Below are 18,956 nucleotides of genomic sequence, written 5' to 3' on the forward strand. Positions count from 1 at the left end.
CCGGACTTCTCCGTGTGATCATTATCATTAATAAATGAGTTAGAAATACACAGTAGACTCAGCAGCTGTGCCCAAGGCCATTACTTCCTCTAATTTGGCACAGATGGCCAAAAAGATGCTTTTGGCAGAACAGCCAAGTGCTAACCACCTAATGAAGCTGCAGCCTTAAAAACCAACTGATGGTAAATACAATTGTACAGTTAACTTCACCCTTATCTCTGTCTCTCCTGTCCTTGACACAAAAGGCAGAAGAAAGCGTATACCCTAAATCCAATTTGGTAAAGCTTTAAACATACCATTTCATCTCACTTTCCAGGGAGGGAGGAAAAGGTAACTGAACAAAACAATTCCAGTTCTAAAATGGTCATTCTTTAGGTCAAAAGACTATTTTTTCAACTCAAAAATAATCTTGCAAAAGGGATTAAGCTGGTTTGTACCTAACTCAATGACAGAGAAACCATCACAATAGTCATAATAATGATTAGAATGATCATAGACAAATAAATATGATATCTGCCCTTCTTTCATATACTCATATGCCTTAAAATGACTTCTCTTATATTTATAAATAGGCAACATCCTCACCATTCATAACTCTTATTTCTTTTCTCTGATCAAAATCATGCATAATTTCATAAATGTCTCATGACAAGGCTTTCTTTTCTCCTTATATATATGCTGGTCTTAACAGTTGCATGTCTCCTCAAAATGCCTGATATTCAAGTATTTTGAGGCTTTAAGATGATGATAATTAAGACAGTCATGCAATTCCCCTCAGACATAAAAAATGCACACACACAGTCACACTGTTTCAGCCAGTTTCTAAGAACAGAATATTAAATTTAAAAACCTATATTAAAAAAAAAAACCCTGCAAAACACCTTCTAAACTGTCCCTAAAACAAAGAGCAAACATCAATTCAAAATTATGGTTTCTCTGCTCCCAAAATCCTGATGTAAAGATCTACACTATTCTGCCACAGTTCACTACTGTTCATCAATGACTCATAGGATTTCATCCCCTGTGGAAACTGTATTCTCCATTTGGCTTATATAATGTCATGTAATCACCATCAATGCTCTAAATCTAAAAATGTATAAAATAAAAAGCATCTCATTTCATCTTGTGCAGAAATGTCCAGTGTGATCCCTCAAAAGGCAAGAGTGTTAGTCACTTAGTCGTGTCCAACTCTTCGTGACCCCAAGGACCGAAGCCCCCCAGGCTCCTCTGCCCATGGGATTCTCCAGACAAGAAAACCAGGTCTCAAAAATCTGTGTGCAATGCAGGAGACCCGGGTTTGATCCCTGGATTGGGAAGATCCCCTGGAGAAGGGAATGGCAACCCACTCCAGTGTTTTTGCCCATGGACAGAGGAGCCTGGCGGGCTACAGTCCACGCAGTCACAAAGGGCAGGACAGGACTAAGCGACTAAGCACACACAGAGAAATGTCCATTTTTAAATCAATCAAACTACTTCAATGTTGGGTAATACTACAACGAGGATATTTACAAAGACACTCTCTGCAGTAATTCACCTGATTTAGTTGTACACAAATCGGAGTGGAAAATCCTAAATTCTATTTCAGCAGTGCAGATGTTAATCACACATTACAACTCTCATCCAGGGCACTTGTTTAGGAAGCATTGCCTGCAATGTTTAAATGCCAGTTGAGTATCCAGAGAGCACTGTGACTCAGGACTTATTTGCTGTGTTATTTTTTGTTAAGTGTGAATGAAAAGAAAACTGAGGCCCAGATCCAGATCCGGTGGGTCCTTGGAGGCAGGAATAGGAGCAGAGTGTGACCGGGTCCCTGAACTCTTGACCTGTAGCTCCGGGATTAGGCCCACCATTAGAATCACTCAGGAAAGGTGTCCTAATACACTGGAGCTCAGCAACCAATATAGCTTCCAATACACAAAAAAATATAGACAGTCCAGGAATCTGTATTTTTAAAACAACTTCAGGTCCTTCTGAGGATCAGCCTGGTTGCAACATTAGGGCTGGACTTACTTGCAGAACAGTGATCAAGTATGATTTTCTAAAGCAAGGTTCCAGAACAGCCAAACAAGCCAATAATACAGCTTTTTTTTTTTTAATAAACAGTGCTTTTAAAAAAACATATCCAATTTTGTTCTCATGATTCTATTATCCCAGTTTATAAAGGAGGAGACTCGGGCACAGAGCTCCCCTGGCAGAGCCGGAAACAAGAACACTCTGACTCCAAGGGCCTCTGCCCTCCTAATCCACCTCACTGTGCCTCACCTCATGTACAGAAATATGATCAGTGAAGGATTTTCAGTTCTGCCCTGGGACCCAAGCAACCACAGGTAAAAGCAGCCTTAAGAAGAGACCTTATCAATACTGGCACTGCTCTCAGAAAGCCTGGGAGGGAAATATGGCTGATTCTTGTGAGACTCTCTTTCCTGGCTAAGATACTGATGGGTGCTTTGCCACCATCTAGAAAAACCCTCTCCTGAAACTCTCAATCCACTCCTAGCCCTGAGGCCAACCATGAGGTTCCAGATAAGAAGAGAAGAGAACTAAAAAAGTTCTTGAGCCAGTGATATCTGGGCTTCTTAAATATCTTGGTCCTCATTGGTTACTGTCCAACCCACTTAATGGGCTCATTTAATGCTGAGATACAAGAGGTCCTCTTTTGTAGCTCAGCTAGTAAAGAATCCACCTGCAATGAGAGAGGCCTGGGTTCGATCCCTGGGTTGGGAAGATCCCCTGGAGAAGGAAAAGGCAACCCACTCCACTATTCTGGCCTGGAGAATTCCATGGACTGAATAGCTCATGGGGTCGCAAAGAGTTAGACACCACTGAGCGACTTTCACTTTCACTTTTATCCTTGCCTCTGTCTCTTCATCAATCAACACATAAATACACAAAAGGAACAGTATACCAATAGCTGCAGATTGAGGCACTGCAAGTCTGCACATGAGCAAAAAATGACAGCAACAAAATTCTGAAGCAATCACAGAATATTGATATTTTCCAAAACGGGGTCAACATAGAGGAAATAGAAGAACTCGAAGAATACAGTGCCTGAAAAGAAGAACACAGTAAGCAAGGCACATATTGAGGGATCTGGGAATTTCATGCTTCATTTGGTCCAAGGGCAAAGTATGTCCTCATTTACAAAGGCAATACACATGGCTGATGCTACTACGTAGCTGAACCATGTACTGACTCCTCTTGTCCCAATTCCATGCTTACCAGAAACTCAGCCACAGAGAGAAGGTGCTGGTCAAAGAGTTCCACCCACATCTACAAACCCCTTGGCAGTTACATGCATTAAATATATCAATATTCCATTTTAAAGCAATTAATAATATGCAATGACTACAATTTACAGACTTCTGGAGAGCAATATTGATAGAACAACATGAAACAGAAATCGGAAGTTGACAACTCTGTGAAATATGACAAGAAAATTTTAACCACAAAACCCTATGGATGACACATTCACAAATTACAGAGTTTCAGTAAAAAGTCAAGTTAAATGCTATGTAGAAAGGCCTAAGGACTGTGCATGAGTTTCTCAAATGATATCAACTGGAAAGCCCTATCTCTAGATGATATGAAATACCTTCAGGAAATGATAAACAGCTTTGACCTAAAGCTAAAGACAATAAGCTGTGCTCAAATTAAATCACACTGTAGTTAATTAATGTTTCCATAGAAGGAAAAACCAAAACTTTCATTCCATAATTCTTTAGGCTCTGTATTCTTAAAAAAAAAAAAAAAAAACAACAACAATCAGCCATATCAGCTCAAAGACATCAGTCTGAGAAAGACTAGTGAATCTTTGCTGTTGAGGGGTTACTGGATTACATCTACACTACTGCCTATCACAAAAACAGCATTTTTTTTTTTTTTAAGTCTCTTTCAGGGAATGTCAGACAGAACAGATGAGGATGCAAGTCAATGAGAGAATCTATCAAAATAAATCTCTTCCATTTGGATATCTACCTCAATTATGAACATGAATCTCTAAAATAATAACCACAGCTGTCACTTGGGAAGTGGTTGAGAATATGCTCATATTTAAAGGCTCTTTTTCCTTAGCAGTATGATTTTAGAACTTTGTTAGTATCTGAATTGGATGCAAACACAAGATCTGGTACTGATATCATCTTGGCTACCATATTTTTCATCCTAGAATTCACACCTCACTGTAATTAATATCTGCTACATACTGAATCTTTTTAAAAATTTTACTATATTCTCTTCTGGCTTCTTAGAGAGTAAAGAAGTAGGTAAAGGATATTCTGTCTGACAAATGATCACAAATTCAGCATGAACAAATTCCCTAAGCCCTTATTTTAGGTATCTAAATTGATGTTACTTACTAACTACTAAATATATATTTGAATTATTAAATTGCAACACATTCAAAGCAACACGGAAATGAATACATACATATATACATGCATATATATATGAGTTTCTTAAATGTGCATGTTTCTCAAATGACACATGTAGTACAAGAAACAGTCTTTCCTGTAAATGAAATGCTCTATAATTCACTGTATGATAAAAACAGAATTTAGCTTGGTATTTTTTTGTTCAGTCGCTAAGTCATAACTGACTCTTTGCGACCCCATGGACTGCAGCACACCAAGCTTCCCTGCCATTGACTATCTCCCAAAGTTTGCTCCAATTCATGTCCACTGAATCCACGGGGTATATAGTTTCCTAAAATTACTGCTCATGCTACCGTGCTATAGGTATTTTTTGTTATTAATACTACAAAAGTCACCAGTATGGCAGGCTGCCAGTAGTCCCCATTGCTTCCTGAGTTACCTCAGGCCTGTGAGCTGGGGGATAACCTCGAAAAAATTCAGGACACACTAACCTCATCTGTGTTTCTAGACTGTCAGAGAATCTAATGATATCCAAAAAAAGAGGAAGATCACTCCGCCATTTGTGAAGATGAGGACTTGCTTGGCAGGGGCAAGGGAGAGGGGACAAAAAATAGTACAGAGGAAAAAGAAAAAAAAATAGATTTAACTTTTAGAAAGTATTCTCTTCAGGAAGAATTTAATCCTATCTGACTTGAAAGTGAATTTGAGGAGTTTTTTTCTTTGAGCCTGGGGAGTTCTTGACCTTTTCATAAAATTTACATAATTCAGCATGAAGGGAAACCCCTGGTTGAATAGAAAGATGTTGGCAGCAAGAACTTGACCTCACAGAAATGTTAAGAGGTCTGTACCCACCAGATACTAGGTGCTGCTTTTACTAATCCACAGGGGACACAAGAGGCAGCTTTGTGCTTCCATAGAGGGGGTCCCCTGAAGAGATCCTAAAATAAAGCCCCAGCGAGTTGCCTCTGTGGAGAAAACTGACCCTCCTTCTTTTTCCCTGTGGCTCCAGGAACAGTGGAAAAGAGAGGGGAGGCTTGCCAAAGCCTCTGACAGACATAACCCCAACATACACATTCCTCTCCCTAGGGGAGCCCACCTAAGCAATCCACTGCTCACTCAAACTCCAGTACACAAAAAGAGGCTGCTCCTCTCTTAAGGCTGATGGACTAGATTAAGACATTTTATATACTGTGAAAGTCGCTCAGTAGTGTCTAACTCTTTGCGATCCCAAGGACTATACAGTACATGGAATTCTCCAGGCCAGAATATTGGAGCGGGTAGCCTTTCCCTCCTCCAGGGGATCTTCCCAACCCAGGGATCGAACCCAGGTCTCCTGCATTGCAGGCAGATTCTTCACCAGCAGAGCCACAAGGGAAGCCCAAGAATACTGGAGTGGGTAGCCTATCCCTTTTCCAGCAGATCTTTCTGACTCAGGAATCAACCAAGGTCTCCTGCATTGCAGACAGATTCTTTACCAACTGAGCTATCAGGGAAGCCTTTTATATACCAATAGAATATAAAATTTAAGTGAATTCTACCCTCATGTTGGGGAAGGAAAAGGTAGGCAGCGAAGGGGAGGCAAAGGGAAGGAATTAGTGAGTACTGAGATTTTATTATGCACCAGGCATTGTGCTAGATGGTTACTACACATACCTTATTTAGTCTCAGAATAGTCCTGTCATCAGTGTAATAGAGTTCCCATTTTACAGATGAGGAAAATGAGATTGAGGGGAGATAGACATGTAGCTTGATCCCAGAGCCAGTACCAAGATCACAGAGCCAAGAAGTGTCAGGCTAAGCATTTGAATCCAGGCTCCAAGGCTGTGTCATGCTACTTTGTACAGACAATGCACAAGAACTGGAAGAACTAAAATTTATAAATAATAAGATTTCTAAATAATGATTTAAAATGAGGCACCAGAATTCACGTCATAAAAACAATTGCAAAATGCCTCCTCCACTGCTCTCGGCATCTGTCCCATTAGCAGTGACTGTGTTCCCACTGAAGCAATCATCCGGGATGGGACTGCTTACTCGAACAATATCCTGTAAACCAGACAGGCTGTGCTGGGGAGTAGAGGGATTATAGGAAAGTCCTGCTTCTAAGTAACTGGAACTAGCTCATCTGGCATAGAAAGCAGAATATATTATACCTCAAATAAACATGTAGGAGTAAGTCAAGAGTCGATGAAAACTGCCAAAGATTTTCCTTCTTCATTTAAAAATCATCTTATCAGTCAGTAATTCCAACCCTGCAAAACGTCGTTAGGCAAATTCACAGCTTTCCGTGCTTTCACCATATGCAGAACTAATCTGACTCCAAGTCAGGTTTGCAAAACTGTTATTTTTTTATACATAGTTCTTTTTAAAATCTTACTGAGATTTATAGCACCATATGTCTAAATCAAGTTAAGCAAATGCATTAATGAATCACAATGTGCGTCTGAGACAAAAGAAAGACAAAGAAAGCTGAGTGCTTCTTCTACCTCCTAGGTAAAGATCTTGGCAAGTAGGGTATAAGCATGAAGGACCCCATCAGAAGTACAGAACCAGGAAATACATGAACAAAATTAATTTCAACTATTAATTCCCAATAAGAGGGTGTTCTGGGATAAATTCTCAAGTTCTACTCTCCAAACTGGAAGAAATTCTCAGACAACACAAATCAGGTATAGAAGGAGGGAAGGAGGTGTAAACGTACTGCCTGACACAGAGACAAAATCAGGTCTGTCTCCACCATCACCAAAAGCTCCATTCAATAAGAGGGAAGGGGATTCTCCTGGTGCCAAGGCAGGGGATGTGGGTTTGGTCCTTGGTCCCAGAAGATACCACAGGCCACGGTGCAGCTAAGCCGGTGTGTGCCACAACTACTGAGTCAGCACTCTACTGAAGCCTGAAAGAAGGGCTTCTAACATCACCTGTTCATAATATTTTCCATTACTTGCCAAATATATCTGTGAAGAGCAAATCATCACATTGGCTTATATTGTACCTGACTGGAATTTAAATCCTTCCAACTTCAAAGTGAACTCCTGACAAGCCAAATGTCCTCAGCGCTAGACTCTAGCAGGCTATGTCATGTTTTCTATTTGATTTCATCCTGTTACTCTGTGCCCATCATTCTAACAGTTCTCCCACCCAGTCATTCCAGATCTAGTACTTGAATTCAAATCTAACTGTCCCTTGTCACATTTTTTTCATACTTCCACTCAAGTAACAAAAAATTGAGCCAATCAGGATCAAGAACAGAGTACATTTATCTGTCACTAAAGGCTTCTCTCTGACTGTGAGTATAGATTTCCAAACAGCTAACACACCATACATTTCTCCTCACTTATCCCACAGATATGAGATAAGACTTCATAAAAGATGTACCTAACATTAAAATCTCTATTTGCAAGAGTCTCTCTAACCTCCAAGCCTATGTATGATGTTTATACTGATATTTACACTAATAAATGTTCTTTTCTCATCTAATTTTCACAATGTTTCCCATTTTTAAAAATTCAAATATCTGTCCATTCTAATCGCATGCATATAAAATATCTATAACTCTGCCGACAAAGGTCCATCTAGTCAAAACTATGTTTTTTCCAGTAGTCGTGTATGGATGTGAGAATTGGACCATAAAGAAGGCTGAGGATCGAAGAACTGATGCTTTTGAACTGTGGTGTTGGAGAAGACTCTTGAAGAGTCACGTGGACTGCAAGAAGATCAACCAGTAAATCCTAAAGGAAATCAGCCCTGAATATTCATTGGAAGGACTGATGCTGAAGATGAAGCTCCAATACTTTGGCCATCCAATGCAAAGAGCTGACTCATTAGAAAAGACCCTGATGCTGGGAAAGATTGAAGGCAGGAGGGGAAGGGGATGACAGAGGATGAGATGGTTGGATGGCATCACCAACTCAATGGACATGAGTTTGAGCAAGCTCTGGGAGATGGTGAAGGACAGGGAAGCCTGGCATGCTGCAGTCCATGAGGTTACAAAGAGCTGGACATGACTGAGTGACTGAACAACAAAATATTTACAAATGTTCCTTTCCATAGAAAAGTGATAATATGAGAGGAAATTATGTGCCAGATGTTGGATGTTAAGAATTCAGACACACCATTGTAGTTAACCAGTATTTGCCAGGTACCAGACTCTGTATAGAGATCATAATACTTGGTTCATCCTTTCCCTTAGGTTCACTCTTTTCGAACAATCAGTACTACACTCTCTGGATTCTCTCTATGTCTACAACTACCCTCTTGGTCTCGTTCACCAACCCAACTTCTCCCACACCCTCTCTATGTCCCCAGTTCTTCTTGCTGCATTGCAGTTGGAGACAATATCTCTGCCTACATCTTGCATCATCCCTTCAGCTACAATGATGAGCTTATCAATATCAGAGATCATGTACATTACCCTCTTAATGCACAATTCCAAATGACTGTTTGGCAGAACCTTCCATCTTTCGACAGCTAAAGGGATCTTCATTTACTATAATCAGACCCACAAAGCCATCAAGGTCCGGCACTAATTCTCCTTCTACACAGGATTTACCTGACCTCCAGAATCAGAAGTTTTAAGATTTTTCTCATATCTGTGTTTCTGTGAAATTCTGTATCTCTGTCATAGCATTTAACACACAACTGTCTCAGAACCACAATTACGTGCATATCTATAACACCCATTAGGAAACTGGCAGAGGAGTGTGGGTGTCAAGTGAGGAGTGTTGTTGAGGTTTAGAGTTTTCTTTCATTGGTCCAATTTAACTTCAAATAATCTTGTTCAATGGTCAAACAGAAATAACACGCTCATTTTATAGGGATGTTACGAAGACAACATGGAAAGCGGTTTGCATGTAGAAGGGGCTGGAAAAGTAAAAGCTTCCAGGAACAATATGCTTGTTTGCTTTGAATCTTTAAGGGCAGAGGTGTTATCTCCCAGCCAGGACTTTGTTTTATTAGTACTGACTAACATCTGCCTGACTCTTTATTCAATGTGCAACTTACTTTCAAGAATTGAAAACTGAAATTCACTTATTTATCACTAAAGCCTCCTTCAAGAGAGTAATTTTAGAATGACAGAACTATCAGAATCTACTGTCCAAATGCTGGCTTTTTCTTTTTTAATGAGACCTTATTTGGATAAACAAAAGAAATGATGGAAATAAAATACCACTCCTTTCTGACCACCAGGTCTGCCTCGATGAAGTCTACGGACATTTCTGTAATTTTAGTAGACATATGAGAAAGTGGCAGCCTCTCAAAAATATTTGCTTCATTATAAGATTAGATAAGGAGTAAACAGCATTTTCTCTGCCAGGGTCCTAAAATCAAATGTCTCTTTGAGTTTACATTTACATTTGTTCCTTTGGAATCTTGCAATATTTTGTGGTAGGTTTTAGCTAACTAATAACCTAAATCCTTAAAAGGAACTTTCCACTGAAAGGTTCAGAATGCTCTTTTTTTCTGTTCAACTTTTCATTCTACCTCTTCCTACAACAGGTAACCGACCGACTTGTTCTGTATGCAGAATAAATTAAATTAGGAGCATGAAACATTTTAAACTATAAATGATTTTGTTTCACCAGATTCAAAAATTCTTCTTCCAGAGCACTTCATGCTCTTTCATTTTCTCTGAGGTATAAGAAAGAGACCAAGGAACCCTCAGAAACAAACTTGGACCTGGTTATTGGATGCTGAGCAATTTTGCTAGAGATTTTAGTATCAAAATCAGGAAACTCTTAATCACTCTCATAATAATGGATGCATTTGTTCACATTACTAGTGTATTACAGAAAAACAGTTTTAAATTGAATGAGACTTCAGTAGTTATGGACAGCAAACCAGTAGGCTCCAGACCACTTGTGGCCCAGATATATTTTTAAAGAGGTCCTTACAGTTTTCTAAATTAAGCGTTAGTCACTCAGTTGAGTCCAACTTTTTGCAACCAGGCTCCTCTGTCCCTGAAGTTCTCCAGGCAAGAACACTGGAGTGAGTTGCCATTTCCTTAGGAATCCAACCGAGGTCTCCTGCATTGCAGGCAGATTCTTTACTGTCTAAGCCACCAGGGAAGCCCTTTTAAATTATAGATACTTCAAAAAAAAAAAAATATGGAAGTTACTTTTTTTCTTGAAAAAACAAAAACGTTTTAGAGCCAGGGTGGCAACCAGCAACAGGCCAGTAAGAGCTGCCCCATTTAGAGGGGCACATAGGTTCCAGAGGTCACAGTTAACACCCCCTCATCCATGTGCCCCCTACTTGGCCTTACCTTACCTGTTAGACACCTGCACACACTGGACAAGCAGACACAGGATTTTCTTAAAGGCAAAGAGCCTGGATCCAAAAAGGGCTTTCCCACTCACTAACTCTGTGACCTTCAGCAAGCTCTGAGTCTAGGTCCCTCAGCTTTAAATCGAAGATAATTCCGTGACCCTACAAGGTTGTTGTGGGGATTAAAATAGAAATGCACAAAAATACTCCGTAATCTGGAACTGTAAAATGTTTGTCATCATTATTCATTTCTCAGTCCCTGTCAGTTGCACAAATCCCCTCTACCCACCTCAGTTATTACTGCTTTTCTTCTTTCTCTTATTATTACACTCTGTACGACACAGCTTAAAATCTAAATAAAAAGAATCTGATGCATTTCCTGGCCTCATTTAATTGGAGAGAGAAAAGATGAACAAATATCAAAGGAAAACAAAATGAACTGTTGAATGCCAGTGGTTATTTCTGTTTGTAACAAAGGCATGAAATTAGTGCAGAGCTTAACTACTGGACTGCTGATCTCTCTGAGTGCTGTGTTATAAGTTCACATTAGGCTCCTGAGGCCTCAAGGTAAAACTCACAGCCCAGTTTTTAGGGGTTCCTGTGAGACAAACCTCTTCACTGGGCTTCACGCAGTGCTCCAGGAAAGGATCCAGTCCATCATGAAAAAACCCAAAAGTATCTTCAAAGCTTTTCTGGGCTTCTTTCCTCTCTACACGTTAATATAAGCTCTAAAACCTTAGAATCTGGTGTATTAAGCCAGGGCACACATTTTATATCTATATCTATACATATAGATGTATGTCAGAAGCCAATAAGAGGAAATATATGTATACACATAGCTGATGCACTTTGCTGTATAGCAGAAACACAACACTGCAAAGCAATTATACTCCAACAAAAAAAAGACTACTGCTAATCACCAAAAGAAAAATAATAAGAGACTTGAAAGAAAACAGAATCTTCTCAGAAAAAGGGCAGAATAGCAGAAAACTGCACTTAAAGAGCAATACCATAAATACAGAAATGTTAGCAAAGATGTATGTTATGAACGCTGTCTCCCTATATTAAGAATTCATATATGCATTCCTGTTCTGGTCATTTTATGACAGAAAATCATCCTCGTGTGAGGAATAACAATTAATACATTTACTGCTTTTTAATGTTAAGACAATCACACAATCACGCTTGAGTGAACTGCAACATATAATGGGAGAACAAGGGATTTTAATTGGAATCAGCTTTCTTTATAAGATCACCAAAATGGGAGTAATTTATGATTTAAGACACAATCTGCTGAAAAATCCCTCTGACGAATCCTTTTTAAAGCACTTCATACAGGGCAATTACCGCTTTTCCTGAAGTTGAATGAACCCTTCGCTTGAATACAGATGAACGAGTGTCAAATTACCACATGGTCCTCAGTTTACGTTTTGTTTTTTTTAAAAAAAATCAAAGTAAATAACAGCATTATTTAAGAAAGCAATTCTTTCAACAGACGCCCCAAGACTGATGTTTAAGCAAGTCTCCTTGGCAACCAAGGAGCCAAGTACATCTTGGGCTAGGAGGAAGGGAAAAAAGGGACAGCAACTCTAAGGGGTGGGTAGAATAAGTAACCGGGAGTAGTAACTGCTCCCGCTAGACGACGCTGCTAGAAGCTGCATGGGCTCAAATCCTCTGAAATTTCAACTCTGATCTCGCCCCCACTGGCTCACAAGCAGACTCCCACCCTCTGCCACCGGTTTGAAGGACCAACTCCGAACAGGTAACGAGGAGAGAGGGTGAGCTGTCTGCGGAGTTACGTACCCGAGGCGGCAGCGCAGACACCTGGCTCTCGCTGATATACAATGGTCGTACTTCGCCCGACGATGCCCGAAGCCGAGGTGAAGAGAAACCGCAGTAGCTTCTCTCTACCGGTTTGGGGATGCAGTTGTGAAGAACGAGCGCGCTAGCGTGTGTGTGCGTATGTGCATCCGTGAACGTGTGTGCGAGCGTGTGTATGTGTGTCTTCGCGCTCCCCAACTCTCCCGCAGGGAAACGGTGTTTCCTAGTAAATAAAGGCAGCAGCAAGCCCTGCGGGTGGCGCGTCCGGCTAGCTCTGCGCTAGGCGACCGCGTCAGGCTGGGAACGCACCCCCGCAGACCCGCGCGGCTCAGACTGCGAGGCGGCTCCTCCCCCTCGCGCCTCGGGCGAGTCAGCGCGCACGCTCGCCCCGCCCCCCGGCGAGCACGCGCGCCCCTCCTCCAGCATCGCCGCCCGGGAGGCGCGCACGCCGCGCACCTCCGTCCCCTGCCTAAGGCGAGCCGGCGCGCGCCCGCTCTCCCCGGAAGTCCACCTCCCCGGTGCGGCACCTTTCTTGTTTTCTGGCACCTGCGCTGCCCACTGCTGGGTCGCTTGGACTGCCTGCAGTTTCAGCAGCGTTGCCTCTTGCGACGACCGAGACACTGGGAGCCAGCCTGCCTACTCCCAGACTGCATCCCACGGCTGGAGAGCGACCTGCGGGAACAAATGCCGTGACCCCAACTTGGAGTAGCCACGAGTTCTGGCCCTCTGCTTCCCTCCCGCGACCCAGTTCAGTTCAGTTCAGTTGCTCAGTCGTGACCGACTCTTTGCAACCCCGTGAATCGCAGCACGCCAGGCCTCCCGGTCCATCACCATCTCCCGGAGTTCACTTAAACTCACGTCCATCGAGTCGGTGGTGCCATCCAGCCATCTCATCCTGGGTCGTCCCCTTCTCCTCCTGCCCCCAAAGCCTCCCAGCATCAGGGTCTTTTCCGGTGAGTCAACTCTTTGCATGAGGTGGCCAAAGTACTGGAGTTTCAGCTTCAGCATCATTCCTTCTAAAGAACACCCAGGGCTGATCTCTAGAATGGACTGGTTGGATCTCCTTGCAGTCCAAGGGACTCTCAAGAGTCTTCTCCAACACCACAGTTCAAAAGCATCAATTCCTAGGCACTCAGCCTTCTTCACAGTCCAACTCTCGCATCCATACATAACTACTGGAAAAACAATAGCCTTGACTAGACGGACCTTTGTTGGCAAAGTAATGTCTCTGCTTTTCAATATGCTATCTAGCTTGGTCATAACTTTCCTTCGAAGGAGTAAGCGTCTTTTAATTTCATGGCTGCATGACTGCATGGCTGCAGTCACCATCTGAAGTGATTTTGGAGCCCAAAAGATAAAGTCTGCCACTGTTTCTACTGTTTCCCATCTATTTCCCATGAAGTGATGGGACCAGATGCCATGATCTTCGTTTTCTGAATGTTGAGCCTTAAGCCAACTTTTTCACTCTTCTTTTTCACTTTCATCAAGAGGCTCTTTAGTTCTTCACTTTCTGCCATAAGGGTGGTGTCATCTGCGTATCTGAGGTTATTGATATTTCTCCTGGCAATCTTGATTCCAGCTTGTGCTTCCCCCAGTCCAGTATTTCTCATGGTGTACTCTGCATATAAGATAAATAAGCAGGGTGACAATATCCAGCCTTGACGTAACTCCTTTTCCTATTTGGAACCAGTCTGCTGTTCCATGTCTAGTTCTAACTGTTGCTTCCTGACCTGCATATAGGTTTCTCAAGAGACAGGTCAGGTGGTCTGGTATTCCCATCTCTTTCAGAATTTTCCATAGTATATTGTGATCCACACAGTCAAAGGCTTTGGCATAGTCAATAAAGCAGAAATAGATGTTTTTCTGGAACTCTTGCTTTTTCGATAAGCCAGTGGACGTTGGCAATTTGATCTCTGGTTCCTCTGCCTTTTCTAAATCCAGCTTGAACATCTGGAAGTTCACAGTTCACGTATTGCTGAAGCCTGGCTTGGAGAATTTTAAGCATTACTTTGCTAGCGTGTGAGATGAGTGCAATTGTGCAGTAGTTTGAGCATTCTTTGGCATTGCCTTTCTTTGGGATTGGAATGAAAACTGACCTTTTCCAGTCCTGTGGCCACTGCTGAGTTTTCCAAATTTGCTGCCATATTGAGTGCAGCACTTTCACAACATCATCTTCCGGGATTTGAAATAACTCAATTGGAATTCCATCACCTCCACTAGCTTTGTTCGTAGTGATGTATTCTAAGGCTCACTTGACTTCACCTTCCAGGATGTCTGGCTCTAGGTGAGTGATCATACCCCTGACCCAACTAACTTATAAAGTTCAAATTTCCCATTTTCCTAGTGGCCACTTTGCAGAACCTATATCTCAGCCCTCCTTAGAATAATACACTTGATGGTACTGTCGAAAAGGGCTTTTCAGTAACCTTAAGAAATGACAGGGGGTCCCAGGGTTGGATGGAAGCCCTGAACCTGAGGAATGAGGAAGACTATTTGGTTGCAGCTAACCCAGCATCAAACCTGTAAACACACAACATCCCCAGAATACCACCATTAACTTCTGGGGCCTGGCCCACTCTGGTGTCACTTGTGGTGACATTGTGGTGACTTGTGGTGTCACTTGTGGGTCATTCATGTCATTTTTGTATAAAACATGCTTAGAAGCAAAGTGAATGATTTTGATAGGTAAAATATTACGTGTTACACTTTGGAACTGAAAAAATTGTATCCAGTGTGGAGTTACACAGCCAGTTAACAGTGAAATGGGTGCTTCCCAGGAGGTGCTGTGGTAAAGAACCTGCTTGCCAATACAGGAGATGTCAGAAACACAGGTTTGACCTCTGGGTTGGGAAGATACCCTGGGGGAGAACATGGCATCCCACTCCAGTATTCTTGCTTGGAGAATCCCCACAGAGGAGCAACTGAAGCGACTTAACCATGCATGCATGTAACAGTGGAACAAAACTCTACATTGAAGTAAACTGTGTTTTGTAGAATACCGGGGTGCAGCCCCGGTGGATCCAGGGTAATTCAAAGGGGAGATGGAATCGGCATCTTAGAAAAGAATTATTTAATTAAAAATATAAGATTAGGAAAAAATAGTATAGTAGGAAAATTTAGTGGAGAAAAGAGGCTGAATAACTTCATTTACACGGAGAGCTAATAAAACCTCGAGACAAGAGGTTTGTACCATTTACGTTAGGCCACGGCACCCGCTTGAATAACAGAGGGTGCCCCGCCTTGGGCTCCCTCTCGTGTGGGTCTTAGAAGCCAGGGCAAGTAAGTAGACGTGGTGAGCCTCTGCCCTCCAGATGGGAATTCAGCCTGAAAAGGAGAGGGAAGGAGAGGGAGGGAGAGGGAGAAAGAGAGAGAGAAAGTCAACACAGGGCAAGCTAGATTTCCAAGAAACCAGTTCGAGAAGCTGGTCTGAGAAACTGGTCCATCCTTTATTGTCCAGAAAGGCTTTTTATACTTTTGGTTGTACATAGAGATCAATGGATAATACAAAGTTATGCAGCATCAGCAACCCTGACTCTTATCGAGACCAGGCTTTTACTCTGCATACCAAGCTGTATACACAAATCTTAGGTGATTTACATCATCTTCTGGCCAGAAGGCCAATTAACATTTTACGGCCCTTTTCTGATAAGGGTCTGTCAACCAGAAAACTTATTTGTCTTAATAGTGTTGTTCTTCCCAAAGTCTGGTGCCACTCTCAGAAAGCACTAAATAAAGTTACATTCTTACATAGCAAGGACACAACAATTTATAACAAAGAAAGAGGAGTACAGTGATTTATAACAAAGAGAAAATTAATTAACTCAAAAGTCTAGTGTTGCTAACATCAAAACTACTATATTCCTTTATCTATATCCCAATTACATTGATTAATATCCTTCAGGTGCCTAAAAGATAAAGAATATGGAGGCCTGGCAGCAGTCATTGACTCAACAATGAAACCCATCACCAATATAACTTTTAGCTTTTAGAAAAGGCTCTATATCTTTAAGATGCTTTAAACTTCGTGCCTCTCATGGTTGGGGGGCCATGAACAATTCACAAGTGTAGTTAAACCTGTCAGGCAAGTTAGAGAGCTATCAGAGGGATTTGAGCTGAAACATTCTTTTCATATGCAGGAGACTAATTGGAGCTCTAAGTTAACTTTTTCCAGAGAAAGGTGGTGGGGGACAACCCCTGTTAATGTCAGAAGAGTGGAAAGCACAGTGCAATAAGGCAGGCAGACTCTGGTTTTTGGGGGTAGATGCTCAGGAAAATCCAGGGCAGGGGGAACCCCTGAAGCCAGATCACACCTTTGCGTACGTCAGGCTTCCTTCCTCATGACGTTTGCCACGGGCAGGATTCCTCACACTGGCTCCCGGCAGTAGAAGATCAGGATTTAACTTTTAAGAAGATGGAATTTCACAGTTGAGTCTCTTTGCTTGCAGGTTCTTCCACTGTTGGGCTAGGAAACAGTGCCCTGATCTATTTGAGGTGTTCCTGTCATTCTCATTAGTCTCAAATCATTCATTCAGCAATTTTTTTTTTTTTTTCGCTTTCAATCCACACTCACTCCCTTGTAGCCTCTCTGGACATTCAGTGCTTCATTGCATTGGTCTTGAAATTTGGACTTTAGATCCTCAGTCCTACTTGTCTAGCAGTCCTGGACACCAAGATGGGCAGAGGGAGAAGAATGACAAACTGATTACAATGTTAGGTGCAGTGTCATTTTCTAGAACTTTTCATAAGCAGTTTTATATTTTCCATTAAGTGTTATTTTATACCAGAAGTTCAAATGTCGAACCATGCTTGAACCCAAAATACTGACAATGACTTAGTGTCAATAAATATAACACTCCCTTAACATTAATAAAGTATTTTGAATGTGCTTAAAATTTAAACTCATCTATAGTATAATAATTAGATTATATGTTTATAGAATTGTTCAGTCACTAGCTTGCTAAGTCATGTCTGACTCTTTGCAACCCCATGGACTGCAGCCTGCCAGGCTTCCATGTCCTTCACTGGAATAAATAGAAGCTATTTATTTTAAAACAAATAGAAAAGCAAAGACTATAACTGTATTTACAGAGAAAAAATATGTCACCAACTCACCACCTGTGTGACTATAGAAGGGTTTCTTACTGCTCAAGCCTAGTATGTCTTGTATTCATATAAGCTAGCAGAATGCCTGTCATATATTGGGGGCTCAGTAAATATTGTTGATGCATAGATATTGAAGTTTAAAGAAGAAAATGTATATTGTCTATTAAAATGTTTAGTTCAGAGAGGGAATTTTCTCCTAAATGCCTCCTTTAGACTGATTTAAAGTAGAGTTTTCTAATTTAAAAAGTATTTTATTTCTCTGAAATAAGACTTGGCATTTTGTTAAACAGCCGTAAAAACTCAACCCAAGTGTGTTTTCCAATATATGCTGTTACCAGAGCAAATAGATTTTAGGCACTGTTTCTCCCTTGGGCACTGATTGCAGCCATGAAATTAAAAGACACTTACTCCTTGGAAGAAAAGTTATGACCAACCTAGACAGCATATTAAAAAGCAGAGACATTACTTTGCCAACAAAGGTCTGTCTAGTCAAGGCTATGGTTTTTCCAGTGGTCATGTATGGATGTGAGAGTTGGACTGTGAAGAGAGCTGAGTGCCGAAGAATTGATGCTTTTGAACTGTGGTGTTGGAGAAGACTCTTGAGAGTCCCTTGGACTGCAAGGAGATCCAACCAATCCATCCTAAAGGAGATCAGCCCTGGGTGTTCATTGGAAGGACTGATGTTGAAGCTGAAACTCCAAGACTTTGGCCACTTCATGCGAAGAGCTGACTCATTTGAAAAGACCCTGATACTGGGAAAGATTGAGGGCAGGAGGAGATGGGGACGACAGAGGATGAGATGGTTGGATGGCATCACCAACTCAATGGACATGGGTTTGGGTGGACTCCAGGAGTTGATGATGGACAGGGAAGCCTGGTGTGCTGAGGTTCATGGGCTCGCAAAGAGTCGGACACAACTGAGCAACTGAACTGAACTGAACATATGGTCGTTCTCTTTGTTAAGAAAATAGTTTAAAACAATGCTTCACAAAAGCTATGCAAACAAATTTTTGAGCTCTTAAAATGTATTTCACAGAATGATGAGTGTAGGGCTTCAACTGTCAATAATTAGATGTTTTCCCTGTTTCAGTCTAGTGATATGAGACATAAATTTCAGCTTCAGAACAAACACCTGTCATGGCTGCCTTGTCCCATAGTGAATGAGGAGCTCAGTGTCATTCATTCTTAATGCCTCTGTCGTGGTTCTGTCATAAGCCAGTAGTGACATGAAGGAGTTGCTGAGCCAAATTTCTAATTATTCTTCCAAGGAAAATAGATCATTATAAATTATGCCTAAACCAAAATTGATTTTTTTTGACTGATACTCTGTAGTTCTCAAGTGGAAAATACAAAATAACTAGCTTAACAAAACACCTCAATTTATTCAGTTACCTTTTG

General features: G+C 41.5%; 1 protein-coding gene across 9 annotated transcripts in view; it reads right to left on the reverse strand.

Moving 5' to 3' along the window:
• KLHL32 (kelch like family member 32) overlaps nt 1-12,827 on the reverse strand; it is a 219,816-nt gene extending 206,989 nt beyond the window's left edge. For all 9 annotated transcript variants that reach the window (XM_060419229.1, XM_042253392.2, XM_012182743.5 and 6 more), the window contains exon 1: nt 12,438-12,827. The gene's annotated coding sequence lies outside the window, so the exon portion shown is untranslated. The remainder of the gene's footprint in view (nt 1-12,437) is intronic.
• Nucleotides 12,828-18,956: the final 6,129 nt, after the last annotated feature.

Source organism: Ovis aries, chromosome 8, assembly GCF_016772045.2.
Source record: "Ovis aries strain OAR_USU_Benz2616 breed Rambouillet chromosome 8, ARS-UI_Ramb_v3.0, whole genome shotgun sequence".
NCBI lineage: Eukaryota > Metazoa > Chordata > Mammalia > Artiodactyla > Bovidae > Ovis > Ovis aries.